This window comes from Balaenoptera physalus (assembly GCF_965194825.1).
Source record: "Balaenoptera physalus genome assembly, chromosome: 11".
In the NCBI taxonomy this organism is placed as follows: Eukaryota; Metazoa; Chordata; class Mammalia; order Artiodactyla; family Balaenopteridae; genus Balaenoptera; species Balaenoptera physalus.
In genome coordinates, this window is record NC_138896.1 from 10692151 (window position 1) to 10715600 (window position 23450).

A 23450-nucleotide genomic window follows, 5' to 3' on the forward strand; every position below is an offset into this window, starting at 1 on the left:
TATCCATCACCTGAGCCTTCAGCAAGTCATAATTTTTTCACAATAATACAAGATTACTGATCACAGATCACCAACACAAATATAACAGTAAAAAAGTTTGAAATATTGTGAAAATTACTAAAATGTGACACAGAGCCATGAAGTGAGCAAACGCTGTTGGAAAAATGGCACCGATAGGTTTGCTCAATGCAGGGTTGCCACAAACTTTCAATTTGCTAGAAAAAAAAAAAAAAAAGCACAGTATCTGTGAAGCACAAGAAAGAAAAGTGCAATAAAATGAGGTACGCCTGTACTTTGGTAATTTTAAAAATACAAGAAATGACTTTTTTTTTTTAAGGAAAATACATTGCAAATGTTCAATTTTATAAATGCCTTATTTCTTCCTCAAGTTCAAATTATGTAGATGAACTTCCTGAATCAAGGGGGTCAGCTTAGAGATGTGATGTAGTATATGTAGAGGGACCAGTGCTGGATTGGAATTTGGAGGCCTGGACCCAAGTTCAATCTCAGCCAGTAACAGTAAGATCTTAGAAAAGTCAGAACTGCTCTGGGCTCGGTTTTCTCATCTGCAAAAGGTGGTGTTGGGTAAGATGGCCCTTATGGCCCCTTCTACCTCAACTATTTCTCTCTTTTTGTTTATAAGATTCTTCTATCTATCATCTATCTATCATCTACCTATCCACTCATTTACTTATGTTAATTTTTTGGTAAAAATACTATATGCATAAGACAAAAGTATTCTAACAATGCAAAAAGTTACACAGTGAAAAAGTCAGTTTCTCCCCCACCCTTGACTCCTACCACTCCAGTTTCTGCCCCGCCCTAAGCACTTGTAACAAGCTGTTGTTTATGCATGTATTCTCCCCGTACCTTCTGTATACAAGTAGTAACATGTCACACATGTATTCTCTATTCTGCCTTTCTCATATAACTACTTAAAAATGGACCTCCCGGGTCAGAAGATACATGCATTTTATATTTTCATAGATAATGCTAAATCGTCCACCAAAAAGGATGATGCTTGTTTCTCCAATACCCCATCAACGCTTTTTGTTATCGCTCTTTCATTTTTGTTAGCCTGCAAGATTGAAAAACAACACCTCATTGTGGTTCGACTTTGCCTTTCTTCTATCCTGTAGGTTGAGAATCTTCGTAAGCGTTAAAGCCGTTGACATTTATTATTTTGTAAATCGTCTGTTCGTGTGCTTTGCCCTTTTCTCTTTTGCACAGCTATAATTTTTCTTGGAATGCAGAAAATGGGGCATCCTTACGCCCCTCGATGGGAAGATGGAACTTAAAGGGCATCACTATTGAGGCCGTTGGATTACAGATGGGCGTTGGAGCAACGGCAGTGGGTGGAGTGGCCCAGGAAGAACCCCCAGAGTGAGTGGGGGACCCACGTAGAGCAGAGGCACTCACCTAAGAAGGGCTTTCACATTTGAAAGGGTTTTAAACAACAACAGACAAACAAACAAAAAACATGCAATGGGGACCCTGTGGCCCATGAAGCCTAAAATATTAACCATCTGGCCTTTTACAGAAAACATCTGTCAATCCCTGGAATCTGGGATGAAGAGAATAAGAGGAGGCTGAGACGGAGCCGTCTAGGACACAGGAGGAGATTCAGACAGACTGGCAGCTCAGAAGAGAAGAGTCGAAAATTTTATTACATTGGAGGAGTTATCAGCGTCTGGCCAAGAATTCAGGTAAGATGAAGATTTAAGAGTGCTTTGGAACTGGCAATGAGGAAGCAGGTCGCTGTGACCTTTGGTAGGGCAGGTTTGGGGGAGGGTTGGTACACAGGCTTTTGAGTCACAAGAAAGAAAAAAACAGAGAGAGGGAGGGAGGGCAGGAGAGAGAGAGACAAACAGACAGAGAGAAAGAGAGAGAGAGATAAGTCTGGGTGCAAACCATGAGTGCTTAGTAAAAATTAACTGAAAAAAAAAAAAAAACTGGCATGACTTCTTTAAGACAAATCATTATTTTCATGAATGCAAATGTTCACTTCTTTAAAGCACGCCTTAGGTCTGTCTGACCCAAGCTTTGGATCTTCCCTTTTCCATCTCTCACTCTATAAGGAAGTAAACCCCAAATGGACATAAAAGCAGAGAGTGTTAGCAGTGCCGGGAGGGCCCTTGGGTGCAAGCCAGTCCATCACCCACGTGTTACTGGTGAGGCAGCTGAAGCTCAAAGAGGAAAAGTGACGTGACCAGGCCACACAGGGAACTGTGCAGGTGCTAGAACTCTGGCTTTTAATTCCAAGTATTTTTCTACTCTATGGCTGCCATTTTTGTCTTCTTTGACAGCGTCTAACATCTTGCTAACATTTAGTAGATCTTCCATAGATATTTCCAAATATTATATATTCATTTCCAGACATTGTATTTCATTCTTTTTCAAACTTCTAATTTGGACACCCTCTTTTCATTTTTGCAAAATCAACATTACTGAGGTATAATTCTTTTTATTGTGGTAAATATATATATATATATAATATGAAATTTACCATTTTAGCCATTTTTTAAGTGTATAGTTCTATGGCATTAAGTACATTCACATTGTTGTTTTAGAAATTCACATTAAGTACCATTTATCACCACATGAAAAAGATGAACTTTTTCATCTTCCCCAACTGAAACTATAATCATTAAACAGCAGCTCCCCATTCTCCTGGTTGACGGATAATTTACTTACAATAAAATCCACTTTAAGTGTACATTTTGTTGGATTTTGACTAATGTATACTCTTGGGTATTGACTACCATAATCAAAATATTCTCTCATGGTCCTCTGCAGTCAGTTCCCAGACTCCAACTCTGACCTCTGTTGCAGATTTGTGCTTTATTCAAAGCACATACTTTGGCTATCCTGCAGATTGAAAAACCATATCTAGTTGTGGTTTTACTTTGCCTTTTAAAAATTGTGTATGAGATTGAAAATGTTTCTGTCATTGTAGGTTTCTTTCTTCTTTTCTAGAATTTCATAAAAATGGGATCACAGAGTGTATACTCTTTGGTATTTGTCTTCTCTCACCCAGTGTAATGTTTTTGAAATTCATCCATGTTGGGTATACCAATAGTTTGTTCCTTTTTATTGATGAGTAGTATTCCGTTATACAGACATACCAAAATGTGTCTATCAATTCACTTGCTGACAGACATTTTAGTTAATTTCAGTTTTGTTTTGCTTTTAAACACTCATGTGCAAGTCTTTGGGTGGACATATGTTTTCATTTCTCTGGGGTAAAGTAAAAGGGGTAGAATTGCTGGGTCATATGATTAGCGTAACTTTATAAGAAATGGCCCAACTGTTTTCCAATGTGGTCGTTCCATTTTGTGTTTCCACCAGCTCTACATCTTTGCCAACACTTACTTAGTGGTGTTGTCAGTTTTTAAAATTTTGGTCATTCTAGTGGATTTAATTTGTGGTTTTAGTTTGCATTTCTCTGATGAATAAAAATGTTGAGCATTTTTCAAGTGCTTAATCCAAGATTGCGAAGACTTTTTCCTATCTTTTCTTCTAGAAGTGTTATAGTTTTAGCTTTTAGGTCTAGGTCTTTGGTTATTTCAAGTTAATCTTGGGGTTTGGGGTGAGGTAAGAGTCAAGGCTCATTTTTTCCATGTGGTTATCCAGTTTTTCCAGCACATTTTATTGAAAAGATATCCTTAGCTCATTGAATTATTTTGGTACTTTTGTCAAAAATCAATTGGCTATATATGTGAAGATCTGTTTCTGGACTCTTTACCATATTCCATTAATTGATATGCTTGTTCTTACACCAGTACAACACTGTCTTAATTACTGTAGCTTTATAGCTAGTATTGAAATCAGTTAGTGTAATTCCTCTTTCTTCGTTTTTTTTTTTTTCAAAAATTCTTGACTTTTCTATGCCCTTTGCAATTCCATATAGATTTTAGAATGAGCCTGTCAATTTTTTCAAAAAAATGTGCTGAGATTTTGACAGGGATTGCACTGAATCTCTGGATCAATATTTTTTCACTTAAAAAAATTCATTCTGGGGCTTCCCTGCTGGCGCAGTGGTTGAGAATCTGCCTGCCAATGCAGGGGACACGGGTTCGAGCCCTGGTCTGGGAAGATCCCACATGCCGCGGAGCAACTAGGCCCGTGAGCCACAATTACTAAGCCTGCGCGTCTGGAGCCTGTGCTCCGCAACAAGAGAGGCCGCGATAGTGAGAGGCCCGCGCACCGCGATGAAGAGTGGCCCCTGCTTGCCACAATTAGAGAAAGCCCTCGCACAGAAACAAAGACCCAACACAGCTATAAATAAATAAATAAATACTTAAAAAAAAAAAATTCATTCTGATTTTCCTAACTCTTGTGCATGAGGGGTTGTTTCCTTGTATGTTCTGAGATATATTTATTGTGAGCTCATATTCCTTGAAAATCTATCTCTGATAATTTTTTGAGGCCTGGATTTAAAATATGTTTATCAGAGAAGAGTTGTACTTATTTTTCCCAGGCATAATTTACTACCCTGGCCTACATCAGACCAAAATTTCAGGTAGGATTTTTTTGGAGGGCCATGTCATATGAATTTCAACCCTAAACCCAGGTAAAGTGAATTCATCAGTAAGTCCAATTTATCCCCTATCTTAGGTCTGGTTTCCCCAGAAACAGACCCTGAGACGTGATCTGAGTGCAAGTAGTTTATTTTGGAGGTGATTTCAGGTAGCCCCAGTAGGGGAGGGTGGGATTAGACAAGAAAAGGAATTGGATAAGGTGCATTAATGAGGATGAGTTACCCTTGGACAACTGGGGCCCAATTCCACTAAGCTCCTCTGGGAGGTGGTATAGAACATACATTAGATTTGCTTGATGAGAGAGGTGAGGGAACCGGGGTATTTCTCTACCAACTTGCAGTCATCATTGGCTGAGGACTGCTCCCCGTGGGGCAGTAGCTCCCTACCTTCCAGCCATTCAGAGGGAGCGCGCTCCTGCAGCCAGGGAAAGTCTTCGGGCACATAGTCTCACTCCTTTGTGCAAGAGGGAGTTTCCCTCTTAGGTTCCTCTCCATCCAGAAAACTCAAGTATGGATAGAACCTCCAACATGAACATGCTTCTTTGTCTCATCCTTAGTCTGTGCTCCTGTGATGATTAATTTTGTGTGCCAACTTGACTGGGCCCTGGGGGCCCAGCTATTTGGTCAAACATTATTCTGGGTGTGTTTCTGTGAGGGTGTTTTGGGATGAGATCAACATTTGAATCAGTGGACTGAGCAAAGTAGATTGCCCTCCCCAGTGTGGGTGGGCCTCCTCCAATCAGTTGAAAACCTGAATAGAACAAAAAAGGCTGACCCTTCTGCCAGTGAAAGGGAACTCTCTGTCTAACTGTTTTGTGTTTGGACATTGGTCTTTTCCTGCCTCCAGACTCAAACTGAAACTTGGCTCTTCCTGGGTCTAAGTCTGCCAGCTTTCAGACTGGAATTTATGCTATTGGCTTTCCTGAGCCTCCAGCTTGCTGACTACAGATCTTGGGACTTCTCAGCTGCCATCACCTTGTGAATTGATTCCTTATAATAAATCTCTCTCTCTCTCTCTCTCCCTCTGTTTCTGTCTCTCTGGAGAACCCTGACTAATACAGCTCCCGTGATAGAAGCTGAACATGAGCCCCCTAATTTTGATTTATTTTCCCACCTGTAAGGGCTATGTTCTTTAAGTTATCTATGAAGTAAACACATTACAGAGACAATTTTCCTCAGGGTCCAAGGTCAGTCCGATCATAAATCAAGAAAAGGATGTTCCTCCTTTGAGCACAGCTCTGGTTTTACTCTTTAGGAAGTCTAAGCTCCCCTCTTACTGTACAGAGAAGCAGTGGGCCGTCTGCTGTCCTCCAGATCCTGCAGGCAGGTTCAAAGAAGCATTTAAAAGTTTCTCTTTTTTGTCATTGTATCATGATGGTGCCCAATCTGATCATTTTGCTTTTTCCAGTTTTCCCATGGAGATCAGGGTGAGGAAGATTGCCCAGTTTAAGCCATAATAAACGTGTGAAAAATGCAGGAGTTAGAGTTGTCTTAAATTAGGCCAACTCAGAGAGGACAGCCCTATTGAACTAAAATCGGGACTTCTTTAGAATTATAGAGCCATTGAGTTTGTTTCTTTTATGTAAAAATTGGAGCCAATCAGTGGCAGACTTATTTTAATCCATTTTTATTACAAATGAGCCATAAAATGTGAAAATAGATAAAGAGGTGTACGATGTTCAGCACTGGCGAGATGGAGCCAGAGGGGAGCAGCTGGAGAACAGCAGTGCGTGAACAGGCTGCCAGAGCCTTGCTTTCATCCAAGAGGTACGGGGAAATCAGGGCCAGGACAAGGTGAGAACCAAACCAAGAAATGGAGAAGAGGCCAGGAGACCACCCCCGTGCTGCAGAAAAAGCAACAAAAGGAGGTGAGGGGAAGTCTGGAGGATTTTCCTTACCTGGAGGCCTGGGGACCGGGGGCTAGGGGCTGGGGTGTGATGGGCACGTCAGTGTCTGGGCAGCCTGCCCTCCCCGTTGTCTGACATTGACTGATCCACTCATTCATTCAACAAATATTTATCAAGCACTTGTTCCTCGCCAGGCCCTGGGGATACAACAGCGCACAAGACACTCCCTGCCCTCATGGGAAGGGGGAAGTTGGCCAATAAACAGACATGTGAACATGCCAGCAGAGTCCGTGGAGAAACACAAACCAAGGTTAGAGGGATGGGGATGGGGTAGCCTGGGTGCCTTTGCCATGCTTTGTGGAGAGTTCAGGAATGCGGACTGACGATGCTTAGCAGAGACTTAGAGAAAAAAGGGAGCAGGCTCTCCAGACCTTTGTAGGAAGAGCGCTTCAGGCAGAAGCATTATGGACCTTAACTCCGAGACCTGGAAGGGCCCAGAATCTTATATTGGGCTCCAGCGTCTACACAGTTGGCCTAGCTCACAAAGCATTGGTCATGGCCTCAACGATACCTGATTAGAACGAGATGCTCACCTTCTTTAAAACATTTTTTAAAAATTTTATTCTAAGGTTGGGATAGAAAAAATATTTGTAGCTTTCAAATTAATTGGCCCTCCAAATGGATTCAGGCGGAACGAGGCTGGCTGGGGCACTCAGAAGAGGCTTTCCTGACCGAGTGACATTTCAGATGAGACCTGAAGGTTGAGGAAGAGTCAGCCAGGGGTGCAGGGAAGGGCTGAGTCGGCCATACAGAGGGAACAGTGCGTCAAAGGCCCTGAGCAGGCCGGCTGATTTTGTTTTTTAAATTAATTTGTATTGGAGTATAGTTGCTTTACAACGTTGTGTTAGTTTCTACAGTACAGCAAAATGAATCAGCCATATATATATATACACACATCCCCTCCCTTTTGGACTTCCTTCCCATTTAGGTCACCATAGTGCATTAAGTAGAGTTCCCTGCGCTATACAGGAGGTTCTCATTAGTTACCTATTTTATACATAGTATCAATAATGTATATGTGTCAATCCTAATCTCCCAATTCTTCCCACCCCCCCCTTTTCCCCCTTGGTATCCATACATTTGTTCTCTACGTCTGTGTCTCTATTTCTGCTTTGCAAACAGGTTCGTCTATACCATTTTTCTAGATTCTACATATATGCGTTAATATACAATATTTGTTTTTCTCTTTCTGACTTACTACACTCTGTATGACACTCTCTAGGTCCATCCATGTCTCCATAAATGACCAAGTTTCATTCCTTTTTATGGCTGAGTAATATTCCATTGCATATATGCACCACATCTTCTTTGTCCATTCCTCTGTGGATGGACATCTAGGTTGCTTCCATGACCCGGCTACTGTCAATAATGCTGCTGTGAACATTGGGGTGTATGTGTCTTTTTGAATTATGGTTTTCTCTGGGTATATCTGGCTGATTTTGAAGATCTCATTTCCACGGTGATATTCTATAGCCTTGAGTCTCCAAGCACGGGTGGGGGGCACCATCTCCTTAATGTAAACCAAAGCTGTTAGCCCGGCCACGCTGCAGGCATTCTGAGGTGTCTTCTGTCCCCGTGCCCCAGGCTGCTATCCAGGTCCTGTTTAAATATTAGACTCTGGTCCTTGAATTTTTAACACCCCCCCACCCCCCTTATGGCTCCTAATGTGCATCTATCTCCCTTGGGTCCTGAGGGCAACTGGCCTTCTGGCCCTGAATTCCTGTTCTCTTGCTTCATTGCCAGGCTTGGCCAGGTTTATTCAGTGACATCTGGAAAATTACTTTCCTGCCCCGTGTTTTAGCTTTTTCAAACTACGTGCCATTCTATCATCTCACAATTGCACTGTGATCGTCTCGGTTGAAAAAAAAAAAAAAGTTTAAGATCCATCCTTTGAAGAAAATATTATATAATTATGTTTCCTTTCATACTAGATGTTGGTGGGGAACTAAAAGTGTAATGAGAGGTGTACTCAGTTTTTGGGAAAACTGATACATGGACATTCTCATAATAGTTACATTTGGAAAGGATTTTCCACATTAAAAAGTCACCCCTGTGCCCTCTAAATAATTTCCTGTGTAGTTAAAATAGGATCAGATTTTCCAAAAGCCTCAATCCATATCCAGCTTCTCAGCATCTGTAGGAAGATAGTCATTGTACAAAGAGAGGCACATCTGTATTAGTCTTTCCTTGCTCCCGTCACTTATCACAGCAGGATTTGCTTGGCCCCCTCCTCCTCTCCTCTCCAAGCTTCAGGTGGGCCCCCTTTGTGCTCACCCACAGACTTCACCCAGTCCAGACTCGAACTGGAGCTGTCCTTGGAAGACCCTAGACTCATCGGCCTTCTCTTGACCCCAAACTCACTCCAGCTACTGACCCATTTCTTTGCTCTTCTTTCCAACAAAACTCTCAGAAGGTTGTTGATACCAGTTGTCTCCAATTCCTTTCCTCCCTTTCTCTCTTGAACCCGTTTTAGTCAGTCTTTCATCCCACCACGGCCTTGAACTGCTCATGTCAAGGTCACCAGCCAAGTCTGATGGGTGCTGTGCAGTCCTCATCTTGATCTCCCAGCAGCTGACTGTTCTCTCTGCTGTGAACCCCCTTCTTGGCTTGGCCCCGGGACCACCATTCTCTCAGGCTTCTCCTCCCGCCGCCCTTGTCACTCTCTGCTGGTTCCTCCTCTTCTATGGATCCCCAACCAATGGAATATTCCAAGACTCAGTCCTAGGACTTCTCCTCTCCTCCTTCTGCATTCAGTCCCTAAGTGATATCTTTGGTCATGTGGCTTTAAATATATTGTGAAAACTACCGCATTCATATTTCAGTTGGGACCTCTCCTCTGAACTCCAGACTCATTTATCCAACTGCTGACTTGATGTTTCCACACTTGGATATTACAAGATATCTCAAATTTAACATAGGCACAGCTAAGCTCTGATTCCACCTTGCAAATCCAGCTCTTTCTGCAGTGTGAATAATGGCCCCCCAAATATGTCCATGTCCTAATCCCTAGAATTATGAACATGTCACCTTACATAGCAAAAGGGACTTTGCAGATGTGATCAAGTTACGAATCTTGAGATGGTGAGATTATCCTGGATTATGTGGGTGGGGCTAATGTCATCACAAGAGTCCTATAAGATAGAGGCAGGAGGATCAGAGTTACAGAGAGACAAAGGAGATATGACAGCAGAACCAGGGGTTGGAATGATGTGCTTTGAAGATGGAGGAAAGGACCATGAGCAAAGGAAGGCAGGCAGCCTCTAGAATCTGGAAAAGGCAAAGAAATGTATTCTCCCCAAAGCCTCCAGAAGGAACATAACCCTCCCAACACCTTGACCTTAGACTTCTCATCTCCAGAACTGTAAGAGAGTAAATTTATGTTGTTTTAAGCCACTAAGTCTGTGGCAATTTGTTACAGCAGCAACAGGAAACTAATACATACAGGTTTCTCCATGCCAGTAAACGGTAGCTCCAGCCTCTCTAGTGTCCTAGACTCCAGAGGACAGTAGAGTTGTCTCTGTTTTTCCTCTCACTCACTCACACCCCACATCCAATCCATCAGCAAATGCTCTTGGTTCTACCTTCAAAATATATCCAAAATCCAACAACTTTTCACAACCACCACCTACAGTACCATTTTGATCTAAACCATCGTCACCTCTTTATCGCAAGTATCTCTGAATGAGTCTTCCTAACCCCCCCCACCCCCTTTGCTCATCTACGGTCGATTCCACTTAGCTGCTAGAGCGAGCAGGTTAAAACAGAAGCTAGAGCTTAGCATTACTTTCAAAAAACCTTCAATGGCTTCCCACCTCCAGTGGAATAAAAGTCCAAGTCTTCACCAAGCCCTATAAGGGCCTTCGCCACCTGGCCCCTGGACACCTCTCTGAGCTCATTTTCTGTCACTGCTTCCTTGCTCACTCTGCTCCAATCACACCAGCATGCAGTGGATGGTGGGAGGGGCCACCCAGAACCTTCAAGAACTGAGGGCTTAGCGCTGGGTGTGCTGCTGGCTGACAGCCTACAGGCACTGAGGCTGCCGCGGAGGAGGAGAGATGGCCCCCCACCCCACCCCGCCCCTTTCCCGTCGCAGCCACGGCTGATGGACACCAGGGTGCGAGGGCCCAGCCCCTTCTGCTCGATGTGGGGCAGCTCTGAAGGGCCATCCTATCTCCAGAGCTCCCCGTTGGTGGTCTGAGGCGTTTGCTGAGACCATCACAGCTCTTCCTCTTCCTCTTCTTCTGCCCAGTCTTGTTTCCTTGCCCTCCCTTCCCTTCTACAGGCCGACCCCAAGAGCGTTCCCTAATAAACGACCTGTGTGCTAATCCCCAACTCAGACACTGCTCCCTGGGGAACCCGACCTGGGAAACCCATCTCTGCTATTCCTCCAACGCCCCAAGTACCCTTTTGCCTCAGGGCTTTTGCAGTTACTGTTCCTTCTGCTTGTAAATCTCTTCTCCCAGATATTTGCACAGCCTGCTCCCTCACTGCTTTCAAGTCTCAGCTCACATGTCCCATAGCGAGTGGCCCTTCCTGACTACCTTATGGAAAATAGCAGGCACCACCATCAACAAAATTTCTATCCCCCTTAGTCGGCTGAACTGTTTTCTATGTTATTTATCAGTATTTGTTAACTACTTGCTTATTTATTTTCTCTCTTTATACTCTACCCCCATAAGGGCAAGGACTTCATCTGTTTTGTTCATGGCTATTTCCGTGATGACTAGAATAGTGCCTGCCACACAGCAGGCCAGTGCTGGTCTTGCTCTGACCTGGTTCTCGTCATTGGCCGTTGTCAGATTCCCTGTGGGTTTCCATCTTGAACCCTTTGATCTCTTGATTCTGAGTCAAGGACATAAGCCATGAAGCTCTTTTTTTTGGTCTAACTTTTTTTTTTTAAAGGTTTCCTCCTCTCAGGAAGACTCTTTCTTTTTTTAATTAATTAATTAATTATTTATTTATTTATTTATTTATTTATTTATTTATTTATGGCTGTGTTGGGTCTTCGTTTCTGTGCGAGGGCTTTCTCTAGTTGCGGCAAGTGGGGGCCACTCTTCATCGCAGTGCGTGGGCCTCTCACTATCGTGGCCTCTCTTGTTGCGGAGCACAGGCTCCAGACGCGCAGGCTCAGTAATTGTAGCTCACGGGCCCAGCTGCTCTGCGGCACGTGGGATCTTCCCAGACCAGGGCTCGAACCCGTGTCCCCTGCATTGGCAGGCAGATTCTCAACCACTGCGCCACCAGGGAAGCCCAAACTTTTTTTTAAATTAATTAATTTATTTTTGGCTGAGTTGGGTCTTTGTTGCTGTGCGCGGGCTTTCTCTAGTTGTGGCGAGCGGGGGCTACTCTTCATTGCGGTGTGTGGGCTTCTCATTGCGGTGGCTTCTCTTGTTTCGGAGCACAGGCTCTAGGTGCGTGGCTTCAGTAGTTGTGGTGTGCGAGCTCAGTAGTTGTGGCTCGTGGGCTCTAGGGCGCAGGCTCAGTAGTTGTGGCACACGGGCTTAGTTGCTCTGTGGCATGTGGGATCTTCCCGGACCATAGCTCGAACCAGTGTCCCCTGCATTGGCAGGCGGATTCTTTACCACTGTGCCACCAGGGAAGTCCAACCATGAAACCTTATATCCTCCATGACTAAGGGGCTGCCCTGTTACCTCCTCCTCAGTCTTTCTAGAGATTGCAATCCCGCCCCTATAGTGCAGTCTCTACATATTTGCTATTAGATTAGCGGGAATCCCACCTCTAACTCTCCAGATGCCATTGTATTATCAATTAGTGGACCCCTCCCCCCCCAAAAAAAATCCAAGTTCTCATTCTCATCAATGTCCCATCCATGGTCTGGGTATCCTCCCTGAAAGCCATGTCCAAACTATGAGCACACCTTGATCTTCAGCCTCAAAGAGGCATTGGAAGTCAGTGTCACCGCTACAGGAAAAGAAGTTCGCATTTGGACCAGGATGGCCTGGGTTTGCAGAATCCCAGCTCTGTCACTTACAGTGGAACACACTCGGGAAGGCACTCCCTTCCCTGTGCTCCAGCTTCCGCCCTTGGACAGCAGCCAATGACATCAGCCTTACAGAGTGGCTGTCACCAACACATGAAGACGTGAAAAACTCATGGAAGGGTCTGCCACACGGCTGGCAGTCAGCAAATTTCTCTCCACCGTACTGAAATCCTCTGAAACATCTGCCCCATTGTGTTCAGTGGAGTAGCACAATGTCCCCAGCAGGGAACTTTCAGACCGGGTGGCTCTATGTGCAAAATAAAGTGTTTCCCAAGGGAACACGTTCAGCGTTACATGAAATTCCATGATCATTTCAAACATACTGGAACAATACAACAATAACCTGTGCAGCAAAATTACGTTGTCAGCCAAGTATACGAGGTCCAGGCATTGTCTCGGGTACAGGAAAGCATGGCTTCAACCTCCAAAAGGTAGCCTTTAATGATCAGGTGACACTAAAGCACTATGAATAGATGGATTTCCCTCTGCCACCCTCACCTTTGCCAGATTGACTGGAAACATTTACCCCAACCCTTGCCAAATTCACAGAAGTTTTTCTAGTTCCCACTACTTTGCTACTCAAAAGGAAAGGAATAATCGCTTCCGCGGTAGGGTGTGGTATATTTAACAGAGTGCTGAAAGCAAGTTCAACACAAATGACCAATGTTGGCAGACTGCACAGTTCTTGAGTTATTTTTGTGATGGGCAATGTTTTTCTTTTTCATTCCATTTTCCTCCCTCCTGAGCTGGCTAATGACTTCCAGTGAACAGAACTGCATCCAGCACAATCCAGTCTGCCCACATTGAATACCAACCGTCTGTGAGAGGTGCTGTGTTGACACTCTTTATTTTCATGGACTCCAGTCTAGTGAGGCTGGAAAATGAAATGCAGTTGGGATGTTCATCTGTAATTTGTGCTCTTGGTTTGGAAGTGGGTCATCCGTTCAGCACAGAGAATATGAAAATACACAGTAAGGTTACCACAACTTCTGAAGTCAGAGCCATCATCTGCTGGGGAATCAAAACACGTGTAGACACATTATGAAAGTGTTTATGAAAGTGTTCATTCTTCTACATGACCAGGTGTGGAGTTTCCCTGTCCAACCTGGATGAGGCATTTTATGTTGGCTTGACAGACCTCAGGCATCATGTATATTTCCACTCCCAGCAGTCAGTGGGCTGTTACATTCACCACGGGCTGCGTGTTCTTTGTGATACTGTCAGGAAGAATGTGTTTAAAGCCATTATTGATTACGATTGAATCTGACAGACATGGTATCTCCACTCAACACCCTTTATCCATCCCAATGGACAGGGGTGAGGAAAGTATCCTTGAAGATGTGTCATGTGCACCCAAGAAGGCAGTCAGATTCCACCTTCAATATTCAGCCCATGATTGTTCAGAGATTCCCAAATTCTTCCCGGGTAGCTGAGTACAGGAGTCAAAGGGAACATGTGAGTCAGTGAATATTTTCCAAAAGAAGCCTTGGCACTGAATCTCCAGATTTCATTTTTAAAAAGTATTACATGCTCATGGTAAAAAAAATTAAATAATACACAGTGAAGAGTGAGTCTCCCTCAGCCACTGACCCCCTAGTTCTCTCCCCCAGAGGCAGCTACTCTTACCACTTTTTCACGTGTCCTTCCAGGCAGAGTCTATGCATATAAGAGGAGTCTTGATTTCTGAAATGCAGTTTTATACGTCAGCTGAAGTGGTTCATAAGACGCCTTTTCCAAATAACTCTCCATGGTAACATAACTTTGGAACACACACAACACACACTCGCACGGACATACACAAGCACACACACAGTCATTCTCTTAAGCATAAGATGGAGGGGAAATGATGCAACAGAAAGTGACTAGAAAATATATTACAGTAAACTGCAGTGGTAACTCTCAGATGGTTCCAGACAGCTTTTTATACAGAAATAGCCCAGCGAGAAAACTCCAGCCTACTCAGACTACAGAACAAATCCCAGGAACTTGCTTTTATGCGACCTTCCCTGTGAAGTTCAAGTCTAAACACATCAGAGCTTGGCAGGGCTGCAGGGGTACATTAGCTGACAGATGAATCATTCTAGTTCCTCAGGTTCCCCTTGCTTCTTCCCTCTGAACCTGTAGATTCTTCTAGATTGCACCTGTTCCCCCCACCCCCCGACTCCCAACAACACGCAGAAACGGAGAGCCCCTCAAGTTTCTCTGGGTCATGCAGCTGAATAAAAACCCAACTCACTCTCACGCTCTGAAGGAAAGGGGGAAAACAACCTGGTAAGTAGGAAGTTAAGATACATAGGTACATGTTTGGCAGAAATAAGAAAAATTGTTCTATCTACCAGACTATTCTGGAGCTAAGTGATGGGAAGTGTTGTTCAAATTGGGAAGGTGTATTTGTCTTCCGAGTGGAGGTGCCCGACTGGGAGTGATACAGAGTAACTGTATAAGCTGTTGTTCCAGAGACTTTCCGTAACTGAAACGTGAATAAGGACATCGGTGGACTAGCTTTTACCGAAGTACTAAACAGAATAAAAGAGCTGTCATAGGGCTTCCCTGGTGGCTCAGTGGTAAAGAATCTGCCTGCCATTGCAGGGGACACGGGTTCGAGTCCTGGTCCGGGAAGATCCCACATGCCGCGGAGCAACTAAGCCCGTGCGGCACAACTACTGAGCCTGTGCTGCGTTCTAGAGCCCGTGAGCCACAACTACTGAAGCCTGCGTGCCTAGAGCCAATGCTCCACAACAAGAGAAGCCCACGCACCACAACGAAGACCCAACACAGCCAAAAATAAAATAAATAAAAACTAAAAAAAAAAAAAACTTTATAAAAAAAAAAAAAAAAAAAAAAGAGCTGTCATGATTACCAGTAAAATCAGCCAGTCTGTAGGAGCCTCATCAAAAGCCAACGTTCTAGTATAGGAGCCATGTGGAAGCCAACAGAAAAGGTACCTTTCCACTGTATCATGGAAATACTTGGGAGTGCAGGGTCTTACTCCTGGTTAAGGAAATAGTTACTTGTGGGTATGGTTTTGGGGGACCCTGGAAAGATCACTCGCTGAGAAAATATTACCTCACCTGCAGGCTAGCACCTGAAAATCCTTTGCTAGTTGAGAAAGCCTTAAATTCCTAAATTAACAGAGCAAGTGTAACAAGCAAAGTCCCCTGAAAAGAACAGCAATCTTAATAATACTCATTTCCTGAGCACTGACTTATGGTAAGTGCTTCACTTACATTCATATTCAGGACTTTACATGAATGATCTCCTTTAATCCCTGGGGTAGCTGGTCCCTGAGATGGCCCCTCAATGACCGTTGCCTCTGCATATTCACGCCCTTGTGCAGTGCCCTTCCCTTGAATCTGGGCTGGCCCTGTGACTCACATGTAACTAGTAGAATAGGGCAGAAGTGACACTCTGTGGCTTCCAAGCCTAGATTAGGAGAAGTCTTACAGATTCTGCCTCAGTCTCTTGGGACGGTCACTCTGGGGAAAGTCAATCATCATGTGAGAAATCCAATTCTTGGTGGGGAGGGGGGATAAATTAGGAGTTTGGGATTAACATACACACACTACTATATATAAAATAGGTAAAGAACAAGGACCTACTGTATAGCACAGGGAACTCTATTCAATATCTTGTAATAACCTATAATGGAAAAGAATCTGAAAAAGAACATATATATATATACATATATATATATAAAAAACTGAATCACTGCTGTACACTTCAAACTAACACAACATTGTAAATAATCTATACTTTAATTAAAAAAAAAAAGAAATTCAATTCTGCTAAAACTGCCATGTTGTGAGGAAGCCCAAGCTAACCATGTGGGGTGGCTGAATGGAGAAAGAGATGCCCAGCCAGTCCTCAGCTATTCCAGCCACTCCACACCAGGTACCAGGCATGTGAATGAAGAAGCCATCTTGGGCATCCAGCTCAAAGCAGCCATTGGGTGATTCCAGCCCCAACCAACATCTGACTACAACTACCTGTGAGACCCTAAGTGACAATTGCCCAGCTGAGCCCAGCCAATCCACAGAACTATTAGAAATAGTAATAAATTGGTGTTTTAAACCACTACGTTTTAGAGCATTTTGTTACACAGCAATAGATTACTGTAACAATCTCCCCATTTACTCCACAAGATTTTGAATATCACAGTTAACTCTGCAACATCCATTTCGCTCTTTGTTCACTGTGCAATTTGAAGAACTGACCCCAGTGCGGGGGTAGCCCTGATTAGTCTATGTTAGTGGTTCTCAAAGAGAGGTCCAGCAGCTACAGTGTTATCTCAGAACTTGTCAGAAAGGCAAATTCTCGGGCTCTTCTCTGGACCTATTGAATCAGAAACTCTGGCACTGAGTTTCTGTGGTTTAATAAATCCTTCAGGTAATTCTGACGATGCTCAAGTTTGAGAACCACTGGTCTGTATACCAATCATGGTAATCGTGTCCCTACCTTGCTGGTAATTGGTTTAAGAACCCAGGCCTAAGCCAATCAGCACACAGTATTCCCTTGGTATCAGTTATCAGTTCTTGGTCGAGGGCATTGCCCTCTCTGTCCTGCTGGCAGACACCCTGATTGTGAAAGAAGCCAGTCTCAAGATGCAGCTGACACTGAGGATGGAAGGCAGAGATGCAGAAGAAACCTGGGCCCCTGACACCAGGGTTCAGTCAGCCTGTCCCACCTTTGAACTTCCGATTATGTGGGTCAGTATATCTCCTTTTGGTTAAACCTACTTGAGTTTGCTTTTTGGCTCCTTGCAGCTGAAAGCACACTACCAGGTACGGTGCGTGTTATGACCTGTATTGTACATAGGAGAGGTCAGGCAATTTGCAATAGTTTAGACAACTAGGAAGTAGGAGAGGGAGGATTTGAACCCAGGTCTCTTTGTTTTTGGTCAAAGCCCACCCTTATAATGAAGCCATGAAAGGGTGAGATTTGCACTTTTCCTGAGAGTAGAGGGTTTGGGGTTTGGTTTTGGTGGGTTAGGGTCTTGAGAATACATGAAGGGAGTGGGCGTCTGACAGAAGAATGGAGACCATGGGATGAGGAGAAGGCCCAGAGAGCAGAGAGGGAGATGCATAAAAGACAGTTCCTGCTGAATTCTATTCAGGGCTGGCCTGTGCTCTGGTATTTCTTCATGTCCCTAAGTTGGATGATGCCCTTTCTCTTCTCCTTTCCTCCCAAACAGACTGACATATCATGTTTTGCAAGAAAGAACCTGGAAGACTGTAAAGCGAGTGTTCCTTTGAGGAGCAGGCTGATTCGTCCAAGTAGTTCTATAAACTGCAGCCGCCCACATCATGCTACTCCAGAGACAGTTTATAATCACAAAAGGAACAATCTGCAGGATTCTAGTTGTCAATGCTGCTAAAACGTAGCAGCAGCAGACCTTTGCAAAGACACATGAGCCATGACATGAATGCAGGATTTTTATAACCTTGGGGATCCCTGGGCCCCGTGCCCCCTCAGTGGATGCCAACATTTGAGGGGGGCTCTCACCTCTAGCCCACCACCCCGTCCACTCCCACTGTATTCCTGCCTCCTCTGGTCCCCCTCAGACAGTGAGGAGGCTAATTTTAACCTGTAATCTGAAGCCCAGTACAGAGCAGTCAGAGGTAGCAGGGTGGCGCAGCCACAGGACATTTTCAGGCAAAACATGAAACAAGGCTTCAGAGGAACAAGGCAAACAAGAAGGTGACAACTCTCCAACAAACATCCGAGTTAACAATAAGGGCAGATCATCCTTGATAAAAATTCTGATGGAGGACTTTGTCCTCTAACTGGTGTCCTTTCCCAGGGCCAAAATAATGCCCTGCACACACAGAGTCTTTGGTAAATGCTTGCTGCTTCCCAGAGCAATCTGTTTCAAATTAGGAGAAAGTCCTCCATCAGAATTTTTACACCAGTTAGAGGACAGTTCTTCCAAAGATGTTTGGAAGCAACTATAAAACATGTCAACATGTGGAAAATACACTCAATTCTGTGCTAACACAAATTGTTTCTAGGTAGTGGGTGCTTATGTATTGATATATAAACTAACTGAATCCTCACGATGACCCTGGGAAGTAGGCTCTGTTATTATCCCTTCTTACTGAGAAGGAAACTGAGGCACTCACTTAAGTCATTTGCCCAAGGTCACACAGGATTCAAACCGCAGCAGCCTGGCTCTGGAGGCCACGTTCCTACCCAAGCCACAGGGAGGAGCACAGACAGCAGTGGAGTTGATCCAGGCAGCTTCTTGGAGGCATTAAGTTTTAACAAATGATATAGATTCAGGGCAATGTTGGCGGTAAATGAGAATGAGTTAGAGTTGAAAAAAGAAGAAAAAGGCTCCCCTTTTTGCTATCCTATGTTACTTTTATTGTTTGTAATGGGCATTCTTTAATGGAAGGTCTCTTCCTTAAACACTTACATTTTATCGTTCCATGAGTCCTGGGTCCTGGGGTGCCCGCATTCCAAGACTGAAGTGCTTTAGAACCAGAGTTACGGGTCTGGAAAGGACAATAAAAGCACCAGGTTCACCCTCCTTATTTTACGGACAAAGAAACTAAAGCTCAAAGCGATTCTGCGGTGCCCAGACCAGCACGCCCAGCCTCCTGGCTCTCCGTGGAGGTCCTCACACCCTCCCTCACAGGCCCGCCTGGATGCCGCTGCCCGAGACAGGAGGATGAGGAGGGGGAGGGGAGGGGGGAGGGGGGAGGGGGAGGAGGAGGAGGATGGGCATCTCTCGGAGGAAACCGGAGCCTAAGAAGCCGGTTCACAGCTGGGGAATTGTGAAACACAGTTACGTGCCTACCCAGGCCTGGGTGAGTCCGAGTTCGGGGCGTGGGGATGAATCACCGAGGTCCAGTCAGAGTGGGGAGATGGGGGTCCTGGGATGGCTGACCTTTGGGCTTCGCTGCCTTTTATAGCGCCCCCTTCTGGCCCCATGCTGACTCGCTCCCTAGAAGAGGCCTCTGGGGTCAGGATGGGCCGCCTCTGTCCCCTCGCGCCCCACCCTGGCTGCCACGCGCATCTTGCTGGCCACTGGGGATGAGAGCGGAGCAAGTCCCGACGCTGCCCCGGGGTGGGGGGGCCTACAGTGTCTTTGGAGAGACAAACGCATAAATGGAGGAGTTCTGATTCTCTCCCTGTGCTGACCAGGAGTCGACTCTGCCCCTCATAAAACGTTGCAAACATAAGGTGGACGACTAGGTTATGTCATTTAGTCCTCACTGAACCCTAATAAAAAGTAATTTAGGATTTAGCAGCGACCAAAGCATCATCTCGGGAGACTAGTCAGGAGTCATGGGGCCACAGGAGGAGCTGGCCCCTCAGATCCCAGCTTGGGTCCCCGGTCACTGCTGTGTGACCCGTGCAGTCGAAGGTACAATTCTCAGGCTTCAGTGTTTCATCTGTAAACTGGAGGTGTAGAGTGGACATTTTTTTTTTTAAACAGCTTTATTGAGATAGAGTTCAACGTACAATTTACCCATTTAAAATGTACCATTCAGTGGTTCTCATTACATTCACCGAGTTGTACAACCATCACCCAAATTGGTTTTTAGAATATTTTCATCACTCCAAAAAGAAACCCTGTAGAAATAGTAGAATTAGCTTTCACTCTCCATTTTCCCACACCCCCCAGCCCCAGGCAACTATCAGTCCCCTTTCTGTCTCTGTGGATTTGCCTATTCTTGTGCAGTTGTGTATGTGTGTGTATAGTATATATTATATACAAACATTTGGGGTGAAAGCATGGTGTGCCCTGTGTGTCTATTCTTTTGCAGTTGTGTGTGTGTGTGTATTATATACAAACATCTGGGGTGAAAGCATGGTGTGCCCTGTGTGCCTACTCTTCCTCCCACCTCCTTGAGATCTGAAGTCTTGCTTTGCTTGAGAAGAGGACGAGACACAAGGTTTCCATGGAAAGCTGAGAGGAGGCAAGAAAGGTTTTATACAAATAAAGCAGAATCTGGAAGGGATGTGAACATTCCCAAGGGCCTGGTCGGGATTTGGGCAGCCCAGCTTCCTGGGAAACTTGAAAAGCGGCTGAAACTTTTGAAAAGTGCTGCAGATGGTTGACTTGGTTGATTAAGAATGAAATATCCTAGTTAATGATCGTGTCACAGAAAGAAGGGTGCAGAACTAGACAGTACGGAATTAGTTAAGGCCTAAACTTTAGATGAATCTAAGGCTTGGACAGTGGGCTCCATGCCAATACCAATCCTTTTATAGAAAGACCTCCAAAGAAAAATGTGAATAGTCACAATCACCCTGGGATTTATAGGAAGGGCTGCTGTGGTATAACACTTATGTCCACTAGGTCCTCTATATTCCTCTAATACCTACTGCAATCTATACACTAGCCATTCAGCGGATTATGTTCTTTTGCTGGGATACTGCAGCGTCTGTGTCGGTGCTCTGGGGTGGCTGTTAGGGAGCACGCTACGGGAAATGGACTCGTTTGGGTGGTGGTGTAAGCAGGATTCCAGTTATTACACATGGACTACATTATGTTTCCATGCATGTATGGTTTTATAGTTTACAAAACGTGTTCACGTGTTTGGCCTCACTTGATCCTTACCAAGTGCTCTCAGTTGGGTAGGGTCTCTATTCTTTGGAGTCAGAATCCTTGGGTTTGAATCTGGAGTCACCACTTGGTAGCTGGGTACTCTCGGGCAAGTTATTTCAACTTTCTCTGCCTTGATTTCCTCATCTGTAAAATAGAGATCATTATAGTACGTACTTCCTAGGGATGCGATGAAGATTTAGTGAGCATGTAAAGGCTTTAGAACTGTGGCTGTAAGACAGTAAACAAATGCTCTATAATTATTCCCATTATCATTATTATTTTAGAAATATGGCACTAAGGATTGGCAAGGTTAAACGCCTTCCCAAGAGTGAAGCAAGTGGTAAGGCTGGTAAGGGGGCTCAGCCCAGGACTCCTGATTCATCATATTAGTGGTTGTGGAACTATCTGCCTGTAAAAACTGGTCTTTAGCAACCAGACCAAGATATTGTGCTATCCAAACAAAATAATCATGGTTTTATTAATTGGCAGGAAGAAGTTAATAGACTTTTCTCCATCTTTCACTTTTTCTCTTAGAGTTTTCTTAAACTTTGTGGACTTGCTACTGATTTGCCTCCTACCACTTGCTGGTGTTCATAGCCAAGTAAAGGCATTCACATAAGTATTAATGCAGAAAACCCAGATCTCACTGGCCATGCTTGGTGCAACAGCTACATTCTTTTTCCATGAACCCCTGACCTTTTGATTTAATTGCATACATGCATCAGAAGCAGACTTTCTGCAGGTACACCTCTCCTGTGTTGTAGGAAGCAATTAGATACATCAGTAATTTGCAGCATTTCACAAAGAACATATTGTTCAGTAAAGAACATGATGCCTTCTAGGTCCACCCACCCTGAACAAGCCTGAGGGCCACCGACTGTGCCCCAGACATCCCTTCCCGACCTCGAATTCTACGAAATGTAGACTTCCTTTTTGCACTTCCTGCAACCCCTCGAATTTCAGATCAAGCTAGTCGTATAGCTCTGTTTAGTCTGTAGCCTGTGTTTTATTTTCACGAACATCGTAAACACTGTTGAATGCCAACCAACAACCATTTCCAGACTCCTTCTTCCTTGCCCGCCTCCTACCAGAGAGGCTGAAAAAGCTAAACATTCCCTTTTGCAACCTGTCTTGCTACCATGTGACCTAGTCCTGGCCTATGAGACATGAAGACTTCTGTGGGAAGGGTGGAAGATCTTTTTCCCCAATTAAAAAGAGAGAGACATATGAGAAGAGCCCTTTTTGTGCATCTCTTTTTGCTTTGGATGTTGCTGTGCGAGGATGTGATGCCTGGAGCTGTGGCAGCCACGTTGTGATCAGGCAATCCCAAGGGTGAAGTTGGGAGCTAACACACAGAGGAAGGTAAGAGTGGAAAGATAAAGGGTTAAGCTGCCAACCAATCCTGAGAATCACCTATTTGTACACTTTAGTAATAAAAGTCATGAGGTATAAGTCACTGTTAGTTTTATGTTACTTGCAGTTGAAAGCATCCAACTGATACAAATGTAAAAAAAAAATTCCAAGTGCTCTCATGGGTTCACTGAATATCTTGATTCCCCCAGGCTTCCATCTTTTCCCCACAAAGTCTTACCACTGAGATTTCCAAGACAGCAATTCTTGAGGTTTGAGAGAGGCACTGCCTGTTACAGTGCCTCTTGGAAGGCTGTGAGGTTCATGCAAACCATAAACTAGTATGAAAGTAAAAGAGAACTAGTGAAAAATACTTCTGTGCTAGGTAGACACTGACTTCCATGCTGAGGACAAGAGGCCGCTAACCAGTTGTTTTTCTCCTGCGGGAATGTGGATTGTGGAGTCTGAGTCTGAGACGGCCAAGGAGGAAAGTTTTTAAAAAACTTTTCCTGAAAGACAATAAGTGCAGAAACAACATGCTGAGCTGAAGCTGTGAGTGCAGCTCCTGGGCTTTTTAATAAGCTGACTTGAAACTTCAGAATCATGCACAACGGATCCGGGTTTACTGAAGCATAGATTGCATGCAAAAAAAAAAAAAAAAATTAATTTGAAAGGAATAGTTAGGACCTTGTAAAATGTGAGCATGTATCAACTTCTTACTCCTGCGTGTTGGCCTAAAAATAGTTCTCTACATACCTGCGACATGGGAAAGAGCAGAAGCTCACTGCTCCCTATTTGTTAGAAATGCCCGGGCTCAGACCCTGTGGTTGACGGTGGCCACCACGATCCCTTGCCGGTGTCCTACTCTGACCCTCCAGTGGAAACTGCAGAACTAAGGTAGAGACATTGCTGCCAGCACACTGAACAGTGGTGAGACTCTGCTGTGGAATGCCAGGGGTTTAGATTCCAGAGACAAAGCTGTTCCTAGAAAATGTCTTTCTCTAAAACAATTTTCTTACTTTTAAAGAAATCAAAGGCCCATGGCAAAGAACAGGTTTTTAGTTTGTCTGCACACCACAGATGCGAAAGTGGGAC

General features: G+C 44.4%; 1 protein-coding gene across 1 annotated transcript in view; it reads left to right on the forward strand.

Annotated features, from left to right (window-relative positions):
• The window catches only part of NOL7 (nucleolar protein 7), a 342745-nt gene that overhangs the window by 118971 nt on the left and 200324 nt on the right, over window positions 1-23450 (forward strand). The window lies entirely within an intron of this gene.